The sequence below is a fragment of the Crotalus tigris genome, unplaced genomic scaffold (assembly GCF_016545835.1).
Source record: "Crotalus tigris isolate CLP2741 ecotype Arizona unplaced genomic scaffold, ASM1654583v1 scf7180000018354.2857554, whole genome shotgun sequence".
NCBI lineage: Eukaryota > Metazoa > Chordata > Lepidosauria > Squamata > Viperidae > Crotalus > Crotalus tigris.
Genome location: NW_024096961.1, coordinates 1,220,430 through 1,242,928, shown reverse-complemented (window position 1 = coordinate 1,242,928; position 22,499 = coordinate 1,220,430). Strand labels below are relative to the sequence as shown.

At 41.3% G+C, this 22,499-nt stretch overlaps 1 protein-coding gene across 6 annotated transcripts in view; it reads right to left on the bottom strand.

Moving 5' to 3' along the window:
* The window catches only part of KCNQ1 (potassium voltage-gated channel subfamily Q member 1), a 390,352-nt gene that overhangs the window by 1,972 nt on the left and 365,881 nt on the right, over positions 1-22,499 (bottom strand). The gene's annotated exons all lie outside the window — the stretch shown is intronic.

Here is a 22,499-nt window from a genome sequence, read left to right as displayed (position 1 = left end):
TCCTTAGTTCCAGGTTACGTCTGTCCTTGATTAGTTTCCATCCACTGTTTCTTGTTTTGCCTTCTGGTGCTTTGGAAAATAAGTTGACCCCCTTCCTCTTTGTGGCAGCCTCTCAAATACTGGAATAATGCTATCATGTTCCCCCTAGTCAGTGGTGGGATTCAAATATGTGAACAACCGGTTCTCTGTCTGGCTGCCGCTTCTGGAAGTCCATTCTGGGCCTGGGCAACAAAAAATTAGCTATTGATTCTGCCGAAGTGGTGCAAACCAGCTGAATCCCACCACTGCCCCTAGTCCTTCTTTTGTCTAGACTAGCCATACCCAAATACTTGGATGAAGAAATACCTGTTCATCATACAGGTATGATGCATGATCTAAACCTAGACTTAAAGATATAAAGATGAATTAGTAATATAATGAGGGCTACCTGTAGGTAGGAATTTCCTGTGAGATGCTGGCAGATCGACATGACTCCAACTGGCACAGCTCAGTGGAGATGCTTTGGAATAACGAGGAAAAGAAATTGCTGAATTGGCCCTGGGCGTACTTGAAGCTGGCCTGTCCCAGAGAACAAGAGGAAATTTCCTCTGCAGCTAATCCTGAATTGTTCTCAAATACTGAACAGGTTGAAGATAGCAGGAAAGAGAAAAGGAGAGGCGGCTGAGGAAGCCTGTATAAAATGAAGACAAGTATCCCTGGAAAGTGGTGGAAAAACAGGGAATACTCCTGAATATTTCACAATAGAATCCCCCTCCTTACATGATAGGAGTTCCCATAATGGCAGAAAGTAAGAGCAGAAATACTATTTTTATAGTGAGAGGCGGGGCAAATCCCAGAATTTTGACAATCGCTGTTAAACCTGGATTGGAATACTTTTAGTTAAAAATCTCTCTCTTTTCTAAATGATGTCGTGAGAACAAGGGGGTCTCAGCTATTAAAAAAAAAAAAAAAAAAGCAAAAGAACCCAAAAAGCCACGCTGTCATCTGGAAGACTTCTTAGACTTGGTGCTTTGTTGCCCTTGAGAGTGTGCCCATTTTAAAATGAGGAGCTCCATGCCTGGAGCACATAGCTGAAATACCAGAACAAAAGCTGGCATGAGGGGGAAAGCTGACCTCTAACTATCTACATACAATATCAAAACAAATGATGGTAATTGGGAAAGGAAAGAGAGAGAGAGAGTGCTGGGAAGGCTGATGTTTTTGGGATCCCAGCAATAAGAGATTTGTGGAACTTGAGCCACTCAATAGCAGTATGGGTAATATCTTTAGCCCCCAGTGCCCTGCTTTGTTCTTCTAGGATAAGAGAGCATGGGAGAATAAGCAGCACCAAGGCTTAACTTGGCATGAGACAGTCTACCCCTACATTTCACTTAGCTGTGCTAGCTGGCACTGTAGATAGAGGAGGGCAGAATAAAAAGCCTGGCTAATTCTTTTCCTACTTACAATGGAAAGGATGCCTTTTGTCTCAAAATGGCTACAGTGGACAATATAGAATAAGGGAATCTAATGTTCTCATGCTCGGATTTAGCTTCTACTTACTTCTAGGGATAATAGGAACCTAACATAAAAAGGAGACAGCACACTGAGAGACTAAAAATGACACCAATTTGACAAACCAAAAACAAATGTCAGAAATAATTAAACAGATGAGGTATAGGCAATCGGACTCCATCTGTTTTTCAACACAACCCCAATGGCGTAAAATCACCTTAGGATTTTTTTCCCCCTCCCATGCAAACTAGTCAAAATGTAGCCAAATACACACACATGCAAACTTTTCCTCAGCCCTAAATTGAACTGCACAAAACAGAGAAACCTGCCAATTGTTGCTCTCCTGGTAGGAAATGGTTAAAAAAACCCAACTCTTTGTGATCTGCCAGAATGAATGAGGTAAAGATAATGTTCTTGACCTTTCAATCAATGATTGGGTTTAAATATGGTTTTCTCCACTAAAAAAAAATTAGTAGCTGATCACAGATCCAGATTATAGGCCTTAGTCTAGAATGAATACCCCAACCCTCTTCTCCCCTCTGACCTGTGACCCATGAGAGGTGCTGAAGCCAGCAGTAAACCAGTTTCATAGGAATAAATCTCTCTGTGTCTGGTTATCGTCCAAGCATCATTCTGGACAGTAAAAGATAATAAGTCTGAGCAAAATGTCAACAAACCTGGAGAATTTCAAGTGCAGTTCAAATGTTTTTCAACCAAAAGAGAACACTGTTTTTGTCAAATAATTTGGACACTTGCAGGGAAGCAGATACAGAAACCACAAAAATACAAGGTGCTGGAGGATACACTGCAGCTGGGTTTTTCTCCCTTACAATGCAAAACAAAGATTGCAATCCTTAAGCCATTTAATTCCAAAATAAGTGGTGAGAGGATTGCAACCAAAATGTCTGTGAGAGATTGTGTTGGCTATTTGTCACACAGACACTGCCTTATGCTTATTTATTTATGCACCAACTTTCCTTCAGATGCCCAGGATAGAGTACATAACATTCCTCTCTCTCATTTTCCCCTGCAACAATAACTCTGAGATTGATCTGGCTGAGAGACAGCGACTGAACCAAAATTACCCAAGGAACTTCAGTGGCTGCGGGGGAAGCTTGAACCATCTGAAAACCTTCTTGGAGTTTTACATTCACAGCCTCACTACAGCTACTACTACTATTACACACCAAATATTCTGCAAATTCTCCTTTAGCTCAACATAGTCTGAAGATATATGAAGATGTATAAAGGTTCCACACCTGTAATATATATATATATATATATATATATATATATATATATATATATATATATATATATATATATATATATAGTCAAAATAATGATCACCAAGAGAATATCTATCAAAAATAGAATTTAATCCACCAAGCTTTTGTCAAATACATTTGACATCGTCAGGGTTAAAAGGCAAATGCCGGGGGAAGTCTTATATACAGTTGTTTAATGCCTGTTTCCGGCTCTTGGAGCGTGTCATCGGCCCCAGCTGATCGAGTTGAGTCTCAAGCGCACGCCCCACATCAGCATCTATCCTCTTTCCATTGCTAATTTGCATTCTGTCATACGTTACTCCGTTAGCTGTTTCAGAGTTGGGGGTCAGGATCTTTTTGTCTCCCCTGCTCATAACTCCCCCACCATCCCACACACGGCTTCCCTTAGGGAGCGGGGGTGGGTAATTATTTAAATTGCTTCCAATATCCCTGCAAGCCCCAAGACCACTTTGATCTTGTTTATCTATCCCTCGGGGTTGTAACGCAGGCTCATAGTCACCACCCATGCTATTCCTCCTCCCCTCCTCCTTCCCGTGAGTTCTCCTAAATGATCTACTGTTCGTTTCCACGCTCTCTCCCTTGCGCACACTCAAGATGTTTTCTGCCATTGTCCCATTGTCAGTGCCTTGTTGTTCCGTCCATTGTCGGTAAGCACCATTCCCACTCATCCCCAATTCTCCATTCTCACTCCGTACGGGGCTCTTCCCCTTTAATTGCAGTTGCTGTTTCACTCCGCAGCTTTGTGTTGAGAATGTCAGAGGGGGGTGCCTTCCTCTGCTCGACTGCGACCGGGTTATCATAATGTGCCTGGTAGTATCCTCAAAGGGGGATTCATCCTCCTTCTCATCGTCCTCGTTAGACTTTATTATATTCCGTTTTCCTTCCGGTTCCTCAAGCCCCACTCCATCTCCATTCCGTCCCAAAAAGAGTCTGCTCCCGGCGGATCGTGGCAAACCTAGCCGCAGTTGTCCGCTGGAGTTAGTCTGTTGTCGATCCGGGAGGGAGGAGCTGTCAACAGAGGCTCCATTGGTGTAATTACGCAGGGAGGGGGGCCGGGTGGTATTTTGATTACAAGTTTTTTGATTGGGTCCCCCCCACATGTTAGTACGGTTGCTGGCACTCCACATTTTCAGAGCTTGGTGCGCTGCACACAAGTCTACGCGCCGATTGATGGACTCCATTCCTGAAAACCATGCCTCTTTCAGTAGGCGACCTCCTTTTGTCGTGTCGTTGGCCAAGATTTGGGCATTCTCAAAGTCAAAGCAATGGTCGTATTCTGCTACATGGGCCCAAATCTGCGAATGTTGTTCGCCTCGTCTAATAGCCAACCTATGCTCATGTAGACGAGTCTTAAGTCTTTTTGAGGTCTCGCCTACATAATTACTCTGGCACCCCGTGCAGTTGATCTTATAAACTATAGCTGATCTCTCGGCGGTAGGGAGCTGGTCCTTGGGGCGCATCACTTTAGCTCGTAAGGTCTGGGTAGGTTTGTGGGCTACCTGTATATTGTGGGGTGCCAGAAGCCTGGCTGTGGCTTCTGACACATTACTAATGTACGGTAGAGACACCCGTACGGTTCGTGTCCGGGGTTCCTCTCTTTGCTGTCCGTTTCGGGGGTCTGATACCATACTGTGTCGCTTAATAAACCTTAGGGGGTACCCATTCATCCGGCATATGCGGAATAGATGTTTTCTTTCTTCTGCCTTAGACTCCATGGTGCTGCAGTGCGATTGCACCCGTTTAAACAAGGTCTTAATGCAGCTGGCTTTATGGGAGGCCGGATGGTTGCTATGGAAGTGGAGGATTCGGTCCGTATGGGTGGGCTTCCGATAGACCTTGGTGTTCAAAGTTCCATCTAAGGAACGTTGGACCAATACGTCCAAAAAGGCTATCGAGCCCCGGATCTCCTCCTCCACCGTAAATTTAATGTCCGGATATATTGAGTTTAACACTCCCATAAAGCCGAACCGTACGGGTGTCTCTACCGTACATTAGTAATGTGTCAGAAGCCACAGCCAGGCTTCTGGCACCCCACAATATACAGGTAGCCCACAAACCTACCCAGACCTTACGAGCTAAAGTGATGCGCCCCAAGGACCAGCTCCCTACCGCCGAGAGATCAGCTATAGTTTATAAGATCAACTGCACGGGGTGCCAGAGTAATTATGTAGGCGAGACCTCAAAAAGACTTAAGACTCGTCTACATGAGCATAGGTTGGCTATTAGACGAGGCGAACAACATTCGCGGACTTCCGGTGGATTTTGCGTGCGTGATGGCGGCTACTTTGTAGCTGTCCTCCTGGGTAAGTGTAAGAACCGCTATGAACAGCAGATATCAGCTGTTCAGCGGTTCAAAATCCCCCTCCCGGGCAAAGGGGGGGGGTAGAGAGTGTCTGAATAGTGGTAGAGCCTCTTTCTCACCCCCCAAGTTTTTTTTTTGGGGGAGGTGAAAGGAGTGCTCCCACGGAGTTCAGACTTGTCTCCGCTTCCCAGCTGTTTTTGTCCTCAGGGACAAAACGAGCCGCCGCAAACACCTCCGTGCTTAAAGAGAACTGGTGAGTTTTTTTTTTTAAATGGACAGAGCTGAGTAGAGGATTTAGTTTTTGCTTTCTTTGACTTATTTGGATTTTAAGTTTTAAGATTTGTTTCTATTTTTATTCTCTCTTTTTATTTTTTTTCTTTGTTGAAAGGGAAAGTAAAATGGCGATCGGCAAACTCCTCGGTGTTTTTTTTTCTGGAAGTTAGAATGCTGACCGGCAGGCTTTTTGGTGTTTTTCTTTCTTTCCTTTCCCTTTCTCTTTTTATTTCCTTATGATTGGAATGGTTGTTTTTGGTATCTCTAAGTATTTTTTTTGGAACGGACTTTTTCTATTTAATTTTTTTTTTCTTCTCCCTTTTTTTTTTCCTTTGAACTCCCTTTTTTTTTATTGTAATGACCCTTTTTTGAAGGACTTTTTTCTGTTTAATTTTTTGTAATTTTTAAGAAGGAGTAAAACTTTTTTTTAATTCTTTTTCTCTTCCTTTTTTTCCCCTTTTTTCTTTTTATTATAATGACCTTCTTTGGAGGGAGTTATGATTTTTGAAGGAATTTTTATAATTTCTTAAGAAGGACTAAAGGTTTTTCTTTAAGATGGCTCCAAAGCGTCCAGGGATTTCTACAGTTTCTAAATCAACAGTTTCACCCTCTTCTGGGGGTCAGCTAATAACTATGAAGGACTTGCAAGACATGATGGGAGATGTTATAATTCAAATTAGGGCAGAAATGAAAAAGATTTTAGAGGAAAACAATAAGATCTTGAGACAAGATTTTGTTTTGGCTTTAGAAGGTGTTGCTTCTGTTCTTGAAAAGGTGAACTCCCATGTGGAAGAGGTAGCTGAAAAAGTGGACATAATGGAGGGGAAAATTGAAAGTATGGAAAAAGAAATGGAAAATGAGATTCTTATGCTTCAATATGGACAAATGGAATATGCCTTAAGAATTAGAGGCCTGGGAGAGTCTTTGCAAGGAGATCTGAAGGAGATGGTTGCAAAGGACTTTGCATTGATTTTGAATAAAGAAAAAGAGGGAATACTTAGTGAAATTGAAAAATTATTTAGGGTTAACTCTGTGGTGGCAGCACAGAAGAATCTGCCAAGAGATGTGGTAATTTACTTTGGTAAAAGATCTTTACGCAATGAAATTGTGCAAGCCTATTATAAGAAGAGATTTCAAATTGCTTCACAAGATGTTATAATTTTTAAAGAGATCCCATCTAAAATTTTAAGAAGAAGAAAGGAGTTTGCTTTTTTAGCAAATGAACTTAAAAAGAGAAAAATTTCATTCAGATGGGATGTTCCGATTGGAATGGTGGTGAATTACCTGGGGACATGTTATAGACTTAATACTGTTTCTCAAGCAAAAGATTTTTATACTTCGGTCCTGGGGGTATGTGCATCGCCATCAATTAAGTTTAAAGCTTTGGAAGAAAAGAATGTAGAATCACAGTTTGAAGAGCCTATATTTATGAAAACTGGAGAATCTTTGTGTGAGAGGCCTCAACAAGTCCAGGTTGAGGAGCAGAAGACAACTTGTGCAGTATATAATCCCAAAGAAAAGCAGCAACAGAAGAAGGTTAAGGAAGTTTCATATTTAGTGGTTTCTGAATCTCTGGGAGATGTTAGACCTACAAAGTCTTTGGAGCAATCTTTAAGGGTGGAATTGTTGCCTGAAATGGAAACTGGGAAATCTCAGTCTGAGGGGCATCAACAAGAGAGGAACGGGCAGAGGATAACTTGTACAACTTACAATTGTAAAGATCAATACAAGGAGGAATTTAAGGAACCCTTATTGGCTTCGGAGTCGATGGGAGATTCAGGAATTTTGGAGCAGTCTCCTAAGGCAGAACTTGCAGCATTTCTTACGAGTTTGATACAAGAATGGAGAAGGGAAATGGAAGAATGGAAGAATGGAGAATGGAAAAAACTGGAATGTGAATAATTAATAATACTAATATAATTGAGATTGATAAGGATGTAGTTTTTTACGGATGGAATTAGTTATTGGTGAAGATTGAAATGTTTAATGTGTTTATTAACTTTGTTGTTTTAAGTTTTGAACCTTTAATGATAATATTGTTTAAATTTGTGTTTTGAAGGGATTATAATTTGCTTATTTTAGTGAGTGGATTCTAATGTTTTAAATTTTAAAAATTTGTGGTTTTGGAGGGAGTTTATATAGAGTGATGATTGTATTTAGATTTGTTTAGGATTTAAAAGTGTTTTTAGTTTTTAAATATTATTATTAATATTTTTAAGACAAAATAATTTGTTTAATTAAATGTGCTTAGATTTGTTTAGGACTTATAGGTTTTTTAAGTTTTTGTTTTTTTTTTTTTTCTTTTTGGATAGGAGAGAAGATTATGAAGATTGAAGGAAATATGTACTTACTTTAAGTTCTTTAAGAGTATTTAGCTTTAATGGTATAACAAAGATTTGTATGTTTATTTTTTCGTTTTAGGATAAAGAAAGAGGGAGAAATTAGATTTTATACTATAGATATAGATATTCAAAGAAAGTAATGTTTAAATTTGTGTTTTTGGAGGGAGCTTATATAGAATGATGATTGTATTTAAATTTGTTTAGGTTTTAAAAGTGTCTTAAGTTTTTTTTTTTTTTTAATTAAGCCTGTACTCAGCTCTGGGAAGTCCAGGGGAGGGTTTGGGAGGTTGGGAAGGGGGGGGTGAGGTAGGGGGGGGTATGGGAAGGGGATTTGTTTTTGTAAAATGTAAAAATTTTCAATTAAAAAAAAAAAAAAAAAACATTCGCAGATTTGGGCCCATGTAGCAGAATACGACCATTGCTTTGACTTTGAGAATGCCCAAATCTTGGCCAACGACACGACAAAAGGAGGTCGCCTACTGAAAGAGGCATGGTTTTCAGGAACGGAGTCCATCAATCGGCGCGTAGACTTGTGTGCAGCGCACCAAGCTCTGAAAATGTGGAGTGCCAGCAACCGTACTAACATGTGGGGGGGACCCAATCAAAAAACTTGTAATCAAAATACCACCCGGCCCCCCTCCCTGCGTAATTACACCAATGGAGCCTCTGTTGACAGCTCCTCCCTCCCGGATCGACAACAGACTAACTCCAGCGGACAACTGCGGCTAGGTTTGCCACGATCCGCCGGGAGCAGACTCTTTTTGGGACGGAATGGAGATGGAGTGGGGCTTGAGGAACCGGAAGGAAAATGGAATATAATAAAGTCTAACGAGGACGATGAGAAGGAGGATGAATCCCCCTTTGAGGATACTACCAGGCACATTATGATAACCCGGTCGCAGTCGAGCAGAGGAAGGCACCCCCCTCTGACATTCTCAACACAAAGCTGCGGAGTGAAACAGCAACTGCAATTAAAGGGGAAGAGCCCCGTACGGAGTGAGAATGGAGAATTGGGGATGAGTGGGAATGGTGCTTACCGACAATGGACGGAACAACAAGGCACTGACAATGGGACAATGGCAGAAAACATCTTGAGTGTGTGCAAGGGAGAGAGCGTGGAAACGAACAGTAGATCATTTAGGAGAACTCACGGGAAGGAGGAGGGGAGGAGGAATAGCATGGGTGGTGACTATGAGCCTGCGTTACAACCCCGAGGGATAGATAAACAAGATCAAAGTGGTCTTGGGGCTTGCAGGGATATTGGAAGCAATTTAAATAATTACCCACCCCCGCTCCCTAAGGGAAGCCGTGTGTGGGATGGTGGGGGAGTTATGAGCAGGGGAGACAAAAAGATCCTGACCCCCAACTCTGAAACAGCTAACGGAGTAACGTATGACAGAATGCAAATTAGCAATGGAAAGAGGATAGATGCTGATGTGGGGCGTGCGCTTGAGACTCAACTCGATCAGCTGGGGCCGATGACACGCTCCAAGAGCCGGAAACAGGCATTAAACAACTGTATATAAGACTTCCCCCGGCATTTGCCTTTTAACCCTGACGATGTCAAATGTATTTGACGAAAGCTTGGTGGATTAAATTCTATTTTTGATAGATATTCTCTTGGTGATCATTATTTTGACAATATGAATACCCCCAAGAGTCGCATTTTTGTTTTTATTTATAATATATATATATATATATATATATATATATATATATATATATATATATATATTGCTCAAAAAAATAAAGGGAACACATCCTATAGGATTTCTTATAGAATGTGTTCCCTTTATTTTTTTGAGCAGTATATATTCGAAAGCCTGCTTATAAGACCAGCTGTTTTTGCACTCTGCTCATGGAGCACGTTACCGGTCTACCTGCCCCAGCTAATTGTATTACTTCTAGTTGTCTCGAATCCGTCAGTATATTTGTGGGTTCGGGGATCGTAGCCAATTATTTTTCTCAACATGAATGTAAGATATATGTTAATATATATTGCTAGTCCATGTATGATGTGCCATATGCAAAATAAATTATACTAAAGACCAGACAGTAAGTTGTCCAAAGTTGTATGGATCCTTTGAATAGCTTTTTCTTTAAACCCAAAATTGAAATCCGAAACCATACTTTTCAGAAACAAGAGAATTTTAATCCCCTTCTAATCTATAGTAACTTGCAAATTATTTTTCTTTGCCAGCAGAAAAATGACAAAAATGTACAACTATTGTACCAAAATGAGCAGTACTTTTTTTTTTGAAAGATAGGAATAGGTTGTGAAAAAAAATCATGGATGAGAATGAGACAGTTATATAGTCCTTCCTTACATTATTTTGATTCTCTTTCTTCATTTTCCTTTGGCAATCAGAAAGTACTGATAGTCTGCACATAGTTTTAGAATAGTTAACTCTCCCTTCACTATATCATTCTGCTGCTTTAGTATCAAAAGTTCTTTAACAAAGAATCTAAAACAATGCATGATTATTAATCACTTTCCACTGCTGGCCTTGGAGCCAAATCCAGTATTTAAACCCCCCCCCCCAATAAACATCATTGTAGTTTCTCCTCTACACTCTGCAACTTCAGAAAATGTTTTTAGTTTAAAGAAAGCAAAAACAAAATGTTATTTGAATACCCGCAAAACTATATGCATATCTGGTGCTGTAATACTGCAAATGTATAATCCATAAATAATTGATTATTTATTGTATCATGATACACAATTTGTAGGCAAGGGCTCAATGAACTCTTAAGGTGGTGGCCTTCTGCCTATAAAACTTCATATTAGAGTAAATGCACATCCTTAATACTGCAGCGTAGACTACATAGGGCTAAGTTTATGATGAGTGCTGCAGAAAACATCATTTTATTGCAGATATAGCAACTAGACTTCTACATATAGGTGGTAAAATGTGGATCTTTGTTGAAAGATTAATACTAATTGCCAGCTGTTTTCCAAACACATTAGAGCACGGATGTCAAAAACACATTAGAGCACGGATGTCAAAGTTGATCGTGTCATGTGACATATTGTGACGTATTGTGACTTTTTTTGCCTTTGTGGAGCTGGGGTGACGCATCCAGCCCGCGGTTTGCCATTTTGACACTCCTGCATAAAAGGTATTTTGTGAATCAGATGAATTAGGGCCTGGCTCTCAGGAAAACCATTTATTTACCTTGCTATGAATCTGCTTGAGCATTAAGATTGGCAAAAGAAACCTGTTCGTCTGTTGGTTGGGCAAGAAGAGAGAGATTCTTCTGCCTTGTTCTCAGGCTATGATATGTATTATTTCTGGAATTGTTTTTAGCACAGCCAATCTGCCTTTGAGAAAGAAGTCAATGACAACCTTTTTTGTTGTCCAAAATGCCTTCTGAGACGGATTATTATGACTTGACGTAGATTACAATTTTTTGGGTGCTTTATTGGTGAGTTTTATACGTAGGGGTGTGGGTCTGTACATATGTTGTATATTAGTATGTTTAGGTGTGTGTCATGTATGTGTTTCACTTTGAGAGTAGGCAACTAAACTTCATTTTTGATGTGTGCCATTATGCCCACGGTAAAAAAAATGACGATAAAGGTTATCTCTTATCTTATCTTTAACATTTATAAATGTCTTTGTTCAGTATCTATATACTATCGTCATGATATTTAACTGGGCAGTGAATCATGGGCAACAATTTTTGAACCAAGGTGCCCCAAATAGCTAACTTATACAGAATGTGTCCAAAATCCAGGACCCATGACACTTGGCTGCTACTGTGGTCACTTAATGTTCATTTTCAATGTGCCGTGACAGTTTCCCAGTTAGTCTCACAATCTCTTGCTCCGCCACCCAGCAGCAAGGAATCAACTCATTATGTGGCTCTTAAAGAAGCAACAACTTTAAGGTGCATGAAGAAAGATCTGGATATTTTTACTGCTTTATGTATCCCTTCTCTGGAACACAAAATGCATATGCATCTATAACCCATCTTTGTTCAGGAACATGGTGCTCCAACCTCCTATATTTCTTCACAACAACCCTTTGAGGTAAGTTGGGCTGAAAGTCACCAAGTGAGTTGCTGTGGCTGCAGATGGAATAGAATCTGGTGCCAGTCAAATACATTAGCCATTACACCTTGGTCCTTCCTCATCCTGCTTCATTTTCCAACTGCTTCCTACTCTGAATGTTAGGGGAGACCAACCCCTAACCTAGACCCTTTTCAATCTGGCTTCAGGCCCGGCTTCAGCACAGAAACTGCTTTGGTCGCGCTGATGGATGATCTCTGGTGGGCCCGAGACAGGGGTTATTCCTCTGTCTTGGTGCTACTTGACCTCTCAGCAGCTTTTGATACCATCGATCATGGTATCCTTTTGCGACGACTTGGAGGGGTGGGAGTCGGAGGCACTGTTTTACGGTGGTTCTCCTCCTACCTCTCTGGCCGGTTGCAATCGGTACTGGTGGGGGGCAGAGGTCAACCCCGAGGCCCCTTGAATTTGGGGTGCTGCAGGGGTCGGTGCACTCCCCCCTCCTATTTAACATTTACATGAAGCTGCTGGGTGAGATCATCAGACAGCACGGGGTGAAGTTTCATCAGTATGCTGATGATACCCAGCTATCTATCTCTTCCCCGAGCTCTCTCAGTGAAGCGGCTGATGTGATGGGCCATTGCCTTGAAGCCGTGAGGGTCTGGATGGGGGTTAACAGACTCAGGCTCAATCCTGACAAGACCGAGTGGCTTTGGATGTTGCCTCCCAAGGATCATGTTAACTGTCCAGTGTTGACTCTAGTAGGGGAAAATATACCCCCTTCAGAGTGGGTTCGCAACTTGGGTGTCCTCCTTGATCCACAGCTGAAATTGGAGCATCATTTGATGGCTGTGGCTGGGAGGACCTTTGCACAAGTTTGTCTGTTGCACCAGTTGCGACCCTACCTGGACCGGGAGGCTCTCCTTACAGTCACTTATGCCCTTGTCACCTCACGTCTGAACTACTGCAACGCGCTCTACATGGGGCTACCCTTGAAAAGTATTCGGAGACTACAGTTGGTCAGCCGCGCGAGTGATAGTGGGTGCTCCTCGGTACACCCACGTTACACCTATCCTCCGTGAGCTGCACTGGTTGCCTATTGGTCTCCAGGTCCAATTCAAGGTGTTGGTTATTACCTTTAAAGCTCTATATGGCTCAGGGCCAGGCTATTTGCGAGACCGCCTACTACCTCATAGTTCCCTTCGTCCAGTTAGATCCCACAGGCTGGGCCTCCTTCAGGTCCCATCGGCCAAGCAGTGCCATTTGGCGGGGCTGCAGGGGAGGGCTTTCTCTGTGATGGCGCCCACGTCTTGGAATCAGCTCCCCCCGGAGATTAGGACTGCTCCCACCCTGTTGGTTTTCCCCAAGCTGCTTAAGACCTGGCTTTTCTGGCAGGCCTGGGGTTTATAAAATCTGACCCCTGGATGAATGTTATTGTATTGTTTTTTTGTTAAGTTATGTTGTGTTTTTATTGTAAACCGCCCGGATTCCTGCGGGAGTGGGGCGGTCTATAAATTTTAATAAACAAATAAATAAATAAATAAATAAATAAACCCCTTCTTCAACTGGAGATCAGGTAGACCTCAGGAAGTCACATGACCCTATTTTCAAACTGCCTATAACAGCTTCCTGCTACCACTCAATAGCAAAGGATGACAAAGATGTTGCTATTGCTGTAGCATCGTCTGGTATTGCAGCAACACTGATGCCTGGTGGTAGGACAGTGTACTGAAGATTCAAGATAACCCCCCAAAATGAGTGAAAATGCACTTTGTGACATCGAAGAAACTTCCAATACTGTAAATTTGCTTCGACTTGCAATGCTTATTGTCTGAAACCAGAGCCCATGATTAGGAGGTTTGAAGCCTTAGGCCAAACTCTTCCTGATATATGTGGCAAGAGAGAAGCCTTGAAGGAAAATGTAACTTTTTAATTTTATTTTCTTTAGTACCCTTTGCCACCATGATGTAATTTATATGGGTTCCACCGATTCATTTAATGAACTTACAGTGCTAGAAAACAATAATATATGGAAAACACCATATTTTAAGAACACAATAGTGCTACAGAAATCAAAATGATGCTGTATTCTTTAAATTAAATTAATTCTTGATAGGTTGCAATTGAATACACCCTTAACACGGAACCCAGATCCATGAAATCAGTAAGATTTACTTTTGAACAAATATGCATAGAATATTGTGTAGTGTATCTTAGGTTTACTGTGCCCTACACTCTGCAATGAATAAGGTTCTCAAACACATTTACTTGATTATAAAATTAGCTGCAGTGCCAGCAGTGTAATAAAAGCAAGGCAGGCAGAAAAAATTGCTGACTCCAGTGTAATCTCAGCTCCTCTGGACAGCCCTGAACCTTTCAGTTAAACAGCAAGCTGTACTAATAAGATATAAAAATAATTCAGGCTAATTTGCCTCTTTCATACAAATGATGAGGAAAGTGATTCTTGGCTGGTGCATTTGTCATCCCAAAGGAGCCTCAACTTTTATACAGCCGGATTCGCTAGAATTGTAAAATTCATTATTTCATTTTTGCTGCTCAGCAGCCTTCCACAGTATTTTAAATTGAAAGGTTTCCCTGCTGAAAAGGGGAACTTTTCTGCAACTCCTTTCAGTTACCAAATCAAATTTTGCTGTGAGATTAGAAATGATTCTATAAGGCTTTAGTAACAATATGACATACCTTTTACACACAAGAAAATTCATGCTCTAATAACGTGAATCCTCAATCCTCTTCTCAATCGATCACATGTTAAATAAGATGTAATTATGTGATTATTAATTGTAAATTATCATTTACCCTTCAAATATAATTTTTATGCAAGGTAAAATATTTTTCCCTACTACTATAAATCAGCAAATGTGGAGAAGAATAAAGCAAAATGTTATCTCATAAGGACATTATATTTTTCCTGCTTCTTCCCAAAAAAGAAACAACCTGAGTCACAGACATGCCTAAGATTCATGTTGATCAGATGTCTTGAACCAGAACATGAAATGATGGCAAGGTGAAGTGGAAAAGAAATTCAATTCATGTGTTCTGCCTCGGAATGCCTTACTGGAAATGCTAAGCTACTCTTTGGTGCAATTCACTGGAGGAGGACAAAGGGGTAAAAAGGGAGGAGAAAGAGTAAACAGCAGTGTAGGATATTAAAAATATATCATGCTTGGATGGCCTGACATTAGCTTTAACACAGACAAAGCAATTTGGCTGAGGCTAGAAAAAGTGGTAAGGAAAAAAAAAAAAGAGACAATGATTGGAGCCTTGTGAACATCACAGTATTAACACATACTGAAAGCAGTTCTGTGGACAAGCAAGAAGTTGGATGAAATAATACAAAACTGTTCCCGATATGAAACCAAGTCAACTAAGTGCCTAAATCTGCAGACCAGAGAGTTTGCTTTGTGTGCTGTTTCATATATTGTTCATGTGACTTCCCTCATCTCAGTGAAAACAAGACAATAGTCCTCTACACAAGTGCAAAATTGAATGCCTTTGGCTTACACAGGTCCCAAAGTTACATGTAATGGTATAGAAAATTAAGGATGGGTTGCTAGCCATAAAGAGTTGCATGGATTTAAGATATATACTCCCCCCCCAGCCAAAGTACAAATTTTGATGCTGGGATCACTAACCTTCCCAAAAGGTCCTTTGGGAGCCAGGCGATGAAGATACACCCATAATTATTCAGTCTGCTTTTAGAAAGGCTTTCTGGAATGTTGGCCACTTGTCTATCATCTGCCAAACATATATTCATACATGTGTGTGTGTGTGTGTGTGTATACATACACCCACATCCACACTCCCACTAGTCCACACTTTGGCAGTAATATATCATCGTACAAAATTAATCTCTTGTTTCAAAAAGTCCTCAAGTAATTATAGCAAGCAGTGAAAGCTTGTAGATACATCAAGCATTGCTACAAACATATGGGAATTGTCAAGCTAAGACACTGTTCAAGATGTATAGATTCTGGGCTGAGCAGTTATTAGATACACCCAGTCTAATGGAAAGAAAGCAAGCGAGAAAGGCCAGAGATTATTCTTTAACACTTTCCAGTGAAACATTTATATACAAAAGATGAATTAAGTGTTCTCCAAGGAGAGTAACATAAGAACAAGTGCCTCTTATTCTGTTTTTAGTAATCAATAGGTCATTCAGAACAAAACTGACTTGCATGATATAGGAATACAAGCACGCAGACGTATTCTCACATTTGTTTTTACATGAACATAGTGGTTGTATAACTTTTTTTCCTGCTCAACCTCCTCACATGACTAAAAGCACTTCCAGGTAGTCCTTGACTTACGACCATTTGTTCAGTGACCATTCAAAGTTACAACGTGATTGAAAAAAAGTGACTGTTTTTTACCCTTGCAACTGTTGCAGCATCTTCATGGTCCCATGGTCAAAATTCAGACGCCTGGCAACTGGCATGTATTTATGAAGGTTGCAGCGTCCCTGGGTCACATGATCAGCTTTTGTGACCTTCTGACAAGCAAAGTGAATGGGGAAGCTGATTCACTTAAAAACTTTGTTACTAACTTGATAACTGCAGTGATTCACTTAACAACAAGAGAGAGGTCGTAAAACAGGGCAAAAGTCATTTAATTGTCTTGTTTAACAATGGAAATTTGGGCTCACTTGTGGTTGTAAATTGAGGATTACCTTGCATTAGGGAACAAGAATCCATTTTGAGCCTTTTTATGTTCTAAGGTTCTAAGGAGTCTGTTGGGTGTATTTGGTTTTTAAGTTCATCTGCTGGGATCCTCTGAATAATTTTATGGAGTTTGACAGTTGCATCATCAGCTCAGGCACCTTGTGGCAATGATGGCAAATCTTTTGGGCTCAGCATACCAGAAATTCAGAAAATGCCTAACTTGACTCTGCCGGCGTGTCACCTCCACCCCAAACCAATGAAAATCAATTCTTGACATATTCATTTATTTTTAAAAAATATAGTCAAAATGAAGCTGTTCTGGTTACCATTCTGGTTGCTTCCACAGTTTTCACAAGCAGTGCAAAGCATGTCCTGTTCTTGTGCGATTTTTTAAAAATAGAATAGAATAGAATAGAATAAACAGAGTTGGAAGGGACCTTGGAGGTCTTCTAGTCCAACCCCCGCTCAGGCAGGAAACCCTATGCCATTTGAGACAAATGGTTTTCCAATCTCTTCTTAAAAACTTCCAGTGTTGGAGCATTCACAACTTCTGGAGGTAAGTTGTTCCACTGGTTAATTTTATTAACAATCAGGAAATTTCTCCTTAGTTCCAGCTTGCTTCTCTCCTTGATTAGTTTCCATCCATTGCTTTTTGTCCTACCTTTAGGTGCTTTGGAGAATAGCTTGACTCCCTCTTCTTTGTGGCAGCCCCTGAGATATTGGAACACTGCTATCGTGTCACCCCCTAGACATACCCAACTACAGCAACCGTTCTTCATATGTTTTAGTCTTCAGTCCCCTAATTATCTTTCTTGCTTTTCTCTGCACTCTTAATGACTCTGGAGGCCGCACAAGAGCATGGGACTTCTGGAGGGTTCTGAGGCTGCGCAAGATCACGCTCCATTCTTGGGTCACTTCCATAGCCTCCAAAAATCACGCAAATGCAGTCTGTTCTTGCATGTTTTTAGGAGGCTCCAGAGGCCACATGATAGCATGGCCCTTGCACGCAACTTCCAGATGTTCTAGCGCAGTGTTTCTCAACCTTGACAACTTTAAGGCATGTGGACTTCAACTCCCAGAATTCCACAGCCAGCAATTGCTGGCTGTGGAATTCTGGGAGTTGAAGTCCACATGCTTTAAAATTGTCAAGGTTGAGAAACACTGTTCAGGCGGATGCGCAACAGCACATTCCAGTCTTGTGCCTGCCTCTGCATCCTCTGCAGATCACAGAAGAATGGGGCATGCTTTCAAGAATGGTTGTCAGGTATTGGTGAATGTTAGCATGTCACCCAAAATGTTATGGCAAGTCATCTTTGACATGTGTGTCATAGGTTCATCAGGAGTGTTTTAGGATCAATATATCAATCTTATTAGCATGAAATATTTATTGGAAAAAAGTTCCCATTGAAAAAGCAGACAGTCCCCAAGCAGAACTATCTTACAAATAGACACTCTTTACTGATTTGTTGTGACTGAAACTGAACTTGTTTAAGGGAAGAGACAGCACTGTCCATGGCTATTTAATCTCATGGCAGAAGATACATGGACAATGCAGTGACTCATCTTATTATCTACAGGGAACAGAGACCGATAAGTAAGAAATCTCTGTAGCTCAGTGGTTCTCAACCTTTTTATACGGTGACCCTGGACATAAGCAGGCGCCGCGCATGCGCATGCGCAGCGCCACCTCCTGCGCGGCACGCATGCACAGTGCCACCCCCATGCACCGTCCCCTGCGCAGTGTGCATGTGCGGTGCCGCCCCCATGCGCGGCATGCATGCACGGTGCCCCCATGCGTGGCACGCATGTGCGGTGCTGCCCCATGCGCGGCACGCATGCACGGTGCCGCCCCCATGCGCCGCCCCCTGTGCGGCGGCGCCCCCTGCACCGGCTGACAAACAAAATGGTGGATCGCATTGTTTGGCGACCCCCGTGAAATGGTCGATCGACCCCAAATGGGGTCACGACCGACAGGTTGAGAACCGCTGCTGTAGCTGGTTCTGAAAGTTTTAGTCTTACATATATTGCATACTATTATATACAGGTAGTCCTCGACTTACAACTGTTCATTTAGTGACTGAAGTTACAACAGCACTGAAAAACTTATGACCGTTTTTTACATTTACAACCGTTGCAGCATTCCCCCATGGTCACAACATTTGGACTCTTGGCAACTGGCCCATTTTTATCACAGGGTCATGTGATCACCTTTGTGATCTTCTGACAAGCCAAGTCAATGGGGAAGCCAGATTCACTTAACAACCGTGTTACTAACTTAACCACTGCAGTGATTCACTTAACCCCTGTAGCAAGAAAGGTCGAAAAATGAAATGGCGGAAAATTCATTTAACAGTTAGCAACAGAAATTTTGGGCTCAGTTGTGCTTGTAGGCCGAGGACTACCTGAAAAACAATTATTTGCCAATATTAATGTACACTTTTATAAGAATCCAGTACTTATAGTTGTCCTGAAAGAAGAACAATGAATTCTAAACATCCAGTGAGGTATCCTATCTATTGGTGTCTTGTCCCTTTCTTCATGTATGTATCCTAGGAACATGATTCATTTCCCAGCTAGGTGCACGGGGGGGGGGGAGTGGCTCTCCCCTTCTTCTCCTGCTTGTGAGCAAAATGATTCCTTAGCTGAAGTTATTCAGCAGCTACCGCCCCTTTTTAAAGGTGCTGCACGTTTTTTTGTTTCGCTATTAAATGGCATGATCCCCTCAGCTTTCATTTCCCGTTATAAACTTAGTGCAGCGGACTTTTTAGGGTTAAAAAAAAGAAAAGCAGAACGCCTCCACAAGGAATAAAAGAACTTACTGAACACGCACTCCCCTCCGCCACACACTAAAAAACTTTGGTTCGCTTCCAAAGTGGACTGCTCTGCTTCTTGAATCCTTGGCTTTCATTCCAGTATGATACTAAAGCTATGACTAATAACCCCCTGCCTGCGCCTGCTGATAATTTCACTGTTGAGTAGCTATTCTGGTTCATCGTAGTATGTCCTGAAGATGTCAAGACATTTTTTTTTAATTAAAAAAGGCTCAAAGATAAAATGTTCACAGGTCTCTAGCACTGTGAATACTCTTCTCTCCCTCACCCCCATCCGATGCATTTAACATCCTTGCTGCTGTGGGCAGATGTTTTCTAGGATAGTTATATTCTTAAATGCTGGCTAAGACAATGGCTCCCTCTATCCCCTTCCTCTGTGTCTCACATATACATTTATTAATTCAAACCAGATTTGGGATTGTTCCCATCTTTTAAAGCAAACATGCCATGTATCACATTGGGCTAGTTCAGTCCCTGCGTATGTTGTATTTCACGTCTCACTATTCTCAGGCAAGAAGGTTGTTTTTCAAGTGTGCAAAAGAAAAAGGCTTACTTTTTCTTACTTTTCCCCTTCCCCCTCTTTGGACTATTTTCACTTTCAGCGTGACTTGAGCCTCATTTTACAATTGGTTTAGATGAGAAACATTGGTAATGTTAATGAATTCTGACTTTGGAATTAATCTTCAGTGGAAATTGAGACAAAATAACTAACTTGCAAAGAATTCATTTTAGAACTCTAAATTCTAAATCGGTGTTTTTCAAACTTGGTAACTTTAAGATGTGTGAATTTCAACCTCTCATGCTGGCTGGGGAATTCTGGGAGTTGAAATCCATACATCTTAAAATGGCCAGGCTTGGAAAATACCGTTCTGAATCATTAGAGTAATAGCCTGGGACTGATTAACACCTGCATGTTCATTAGCTGGCAATATTGTTATTAAGTAACAACATGTCCACATGGGAACGAGCCATCATAAGTCTAATTTTTATAAGAGGAACATCACAATCCCTGTCATAATACGGCTTCTTATAAGTCATCTCCCCACAGCAAAGCCAGTTTATACATTCAGTTGCAAGACATCAAATGTTGTTTAATTAACTCCCATGCAGGCTTCTCAACTTCTTGCTGAGACCAATGCACGGCAAATCCTTCCTTGTCAGCCACATTTCGGAATCAAAGGCAGACACACAGCTGCGTGATTATATACAGGTAGTCCTTGACTTTCAATCAGAATTGAGCCCAAAATTTCCAGTGCTAAACAAGACAGTTGTCAAGTTAATTTTGCCCCATTTTTATGACCTTTCTTGCGACAGTTATTAAGTGAACCACTGCAACTGTTAAGTTAATAACATGTTTTTTCAGTGACACCAGCTTCCCCATTGATTCTGCTTGTCAAGGGTTGCAAAAGCTGATCACATGACCCCAGGACACTGCAACCGTCATAAGTACATGCCAGTTGCCAAGCATCCAAATTTTGATCAGGTGACCATGAGAAGGCTACAATGGTTGCAAGTGTGAAAATGGTCAAAAGTCGCTTTTTTCAGTGCTGTTGTAATTTCAAATAGTCACTAAACGAATAATTGTAAATTGAGGACTACCTATATCCTGGCCTTACTTTCCCTATGGCAAAAAAGACAGAGGTATCTATCTTCTTATGGCCATGGAACTGTACAGTCTTACAGTCCTTCAGACAACAGATAAACCTACCAACTTACTGTGAAAGAGGGGTGGCTGGTGCTGTTCTTATGTTTTTAATGTTTAAAAATTAAAATGTAAGAACAGGGACTGACACATTTCCTTTTCTGCACCTCCCCTTTTACCTAGAGTTACCTACTAGCAGAAAAAACACCACTGGTTACTATCCTTAACTATAAGCTTGGGTGACTATGGAGAATATTGGGGATAGAGGCTTGTCTAATGCTCTTGTGAAGAAGGCCACATCAGTTTGTTTTTCAAAACCTGTTTATCATGCTTCCGAAAGACCACCAAACCTATGTCCCACCCCCCACTTCAAATAATAATAGCCTAAGGGCCATGGATTTTCCTGTGTCCTGCTGCTGCATGTGCAATGTACCAGAAGACCCAAAAAAGGATGAGATAGATGTTCAGAAACAGTCCAGTTAGCAGTTTCACAGGTATAGTGGAGGAATTCAAGAGAGCTTCCTGTCTCTTTAGCCAATAAATATCCCCTATCATATATATATTGTCTCTTCAGCCAATAAATATCCCCTATCAGACACAGAGTGAAATGAAAGGAAGTCACCATCAATGCTGCAAGGAAATGGGTGGACTGAGATGTTCTGACTGGGAGTACATTTTTTCAACAACTGTGATCTGTTACTTGGCTTTAAAGAACTCCTGTCAATTTCACTCTGAGTTTCATATATCTCAGACTGCTCAGTGCTGCATGAGAATGGCAGCGCTGGCATCACATGGATGTGAATGGCAACAGTATGAAGTAGTTATATACATAATAGCACTGCTTGCTGGGGAATTTTGGAAGTTGAAGTCCACATGTCTTCAAGCTGCTAAGGTTGAGAAACACGGCATACACTATTCTCCCCTTTCCCCATAATAAAACCAGTAGAAGGTACAGCTGTGCGTAATTCCTTGCTGCCAAAAATTAAGGGTAACCTACAATATACACATTTGGAACACAATCAACAATAAACAGCTCTCAAGTGGCAGTGCCTGTGTCTTTTTCATGGTTTAAATCAACTAGAGTTTCAGATTTGTTTTTTTAGGACAGGTCTATAGTTCTTTCAAAAGACTGCTAAATGCACTTAAAAATAAGTGTAGCACTCTTTATTTTAGCAGTTCAATAGTAATAGCAATAGCCCTTAGACTTATATACCGCTTCATAGTGCTTTACAGCCCTCTCTAAGCGGTTTACAGAGTCAGCATACTGCCCCCCCCCCAACAATCTGGGTCCTCATTTTACCGACCTTGGAAGGATGGAAGGCTGAGTCAACCTTGAGCCAGTGAGAATCGAACTGCCGAACTGCTGGCAGCCAGCAGTCAGCAGAAATAGCCTGCAGTACTGCCATCTAACCACTGCATCACTACAGCTCATTTTAAGCCAAAATGAACATGGAAGGCAGTGCATATGCCCACATAGGGATAAAGCAAGCAACAGAAGGTGTGCAGATTCCAACTCTGAGCTCATTCTCACTAATATCATCAAAGAATCTTCACAGATTATTTGTATGGCAAGACTTGTTTTGGGAAAATGTAGAACAGCTAAATAGAAATGTAAGGTACCTCTGCAGTGGGCTGGGT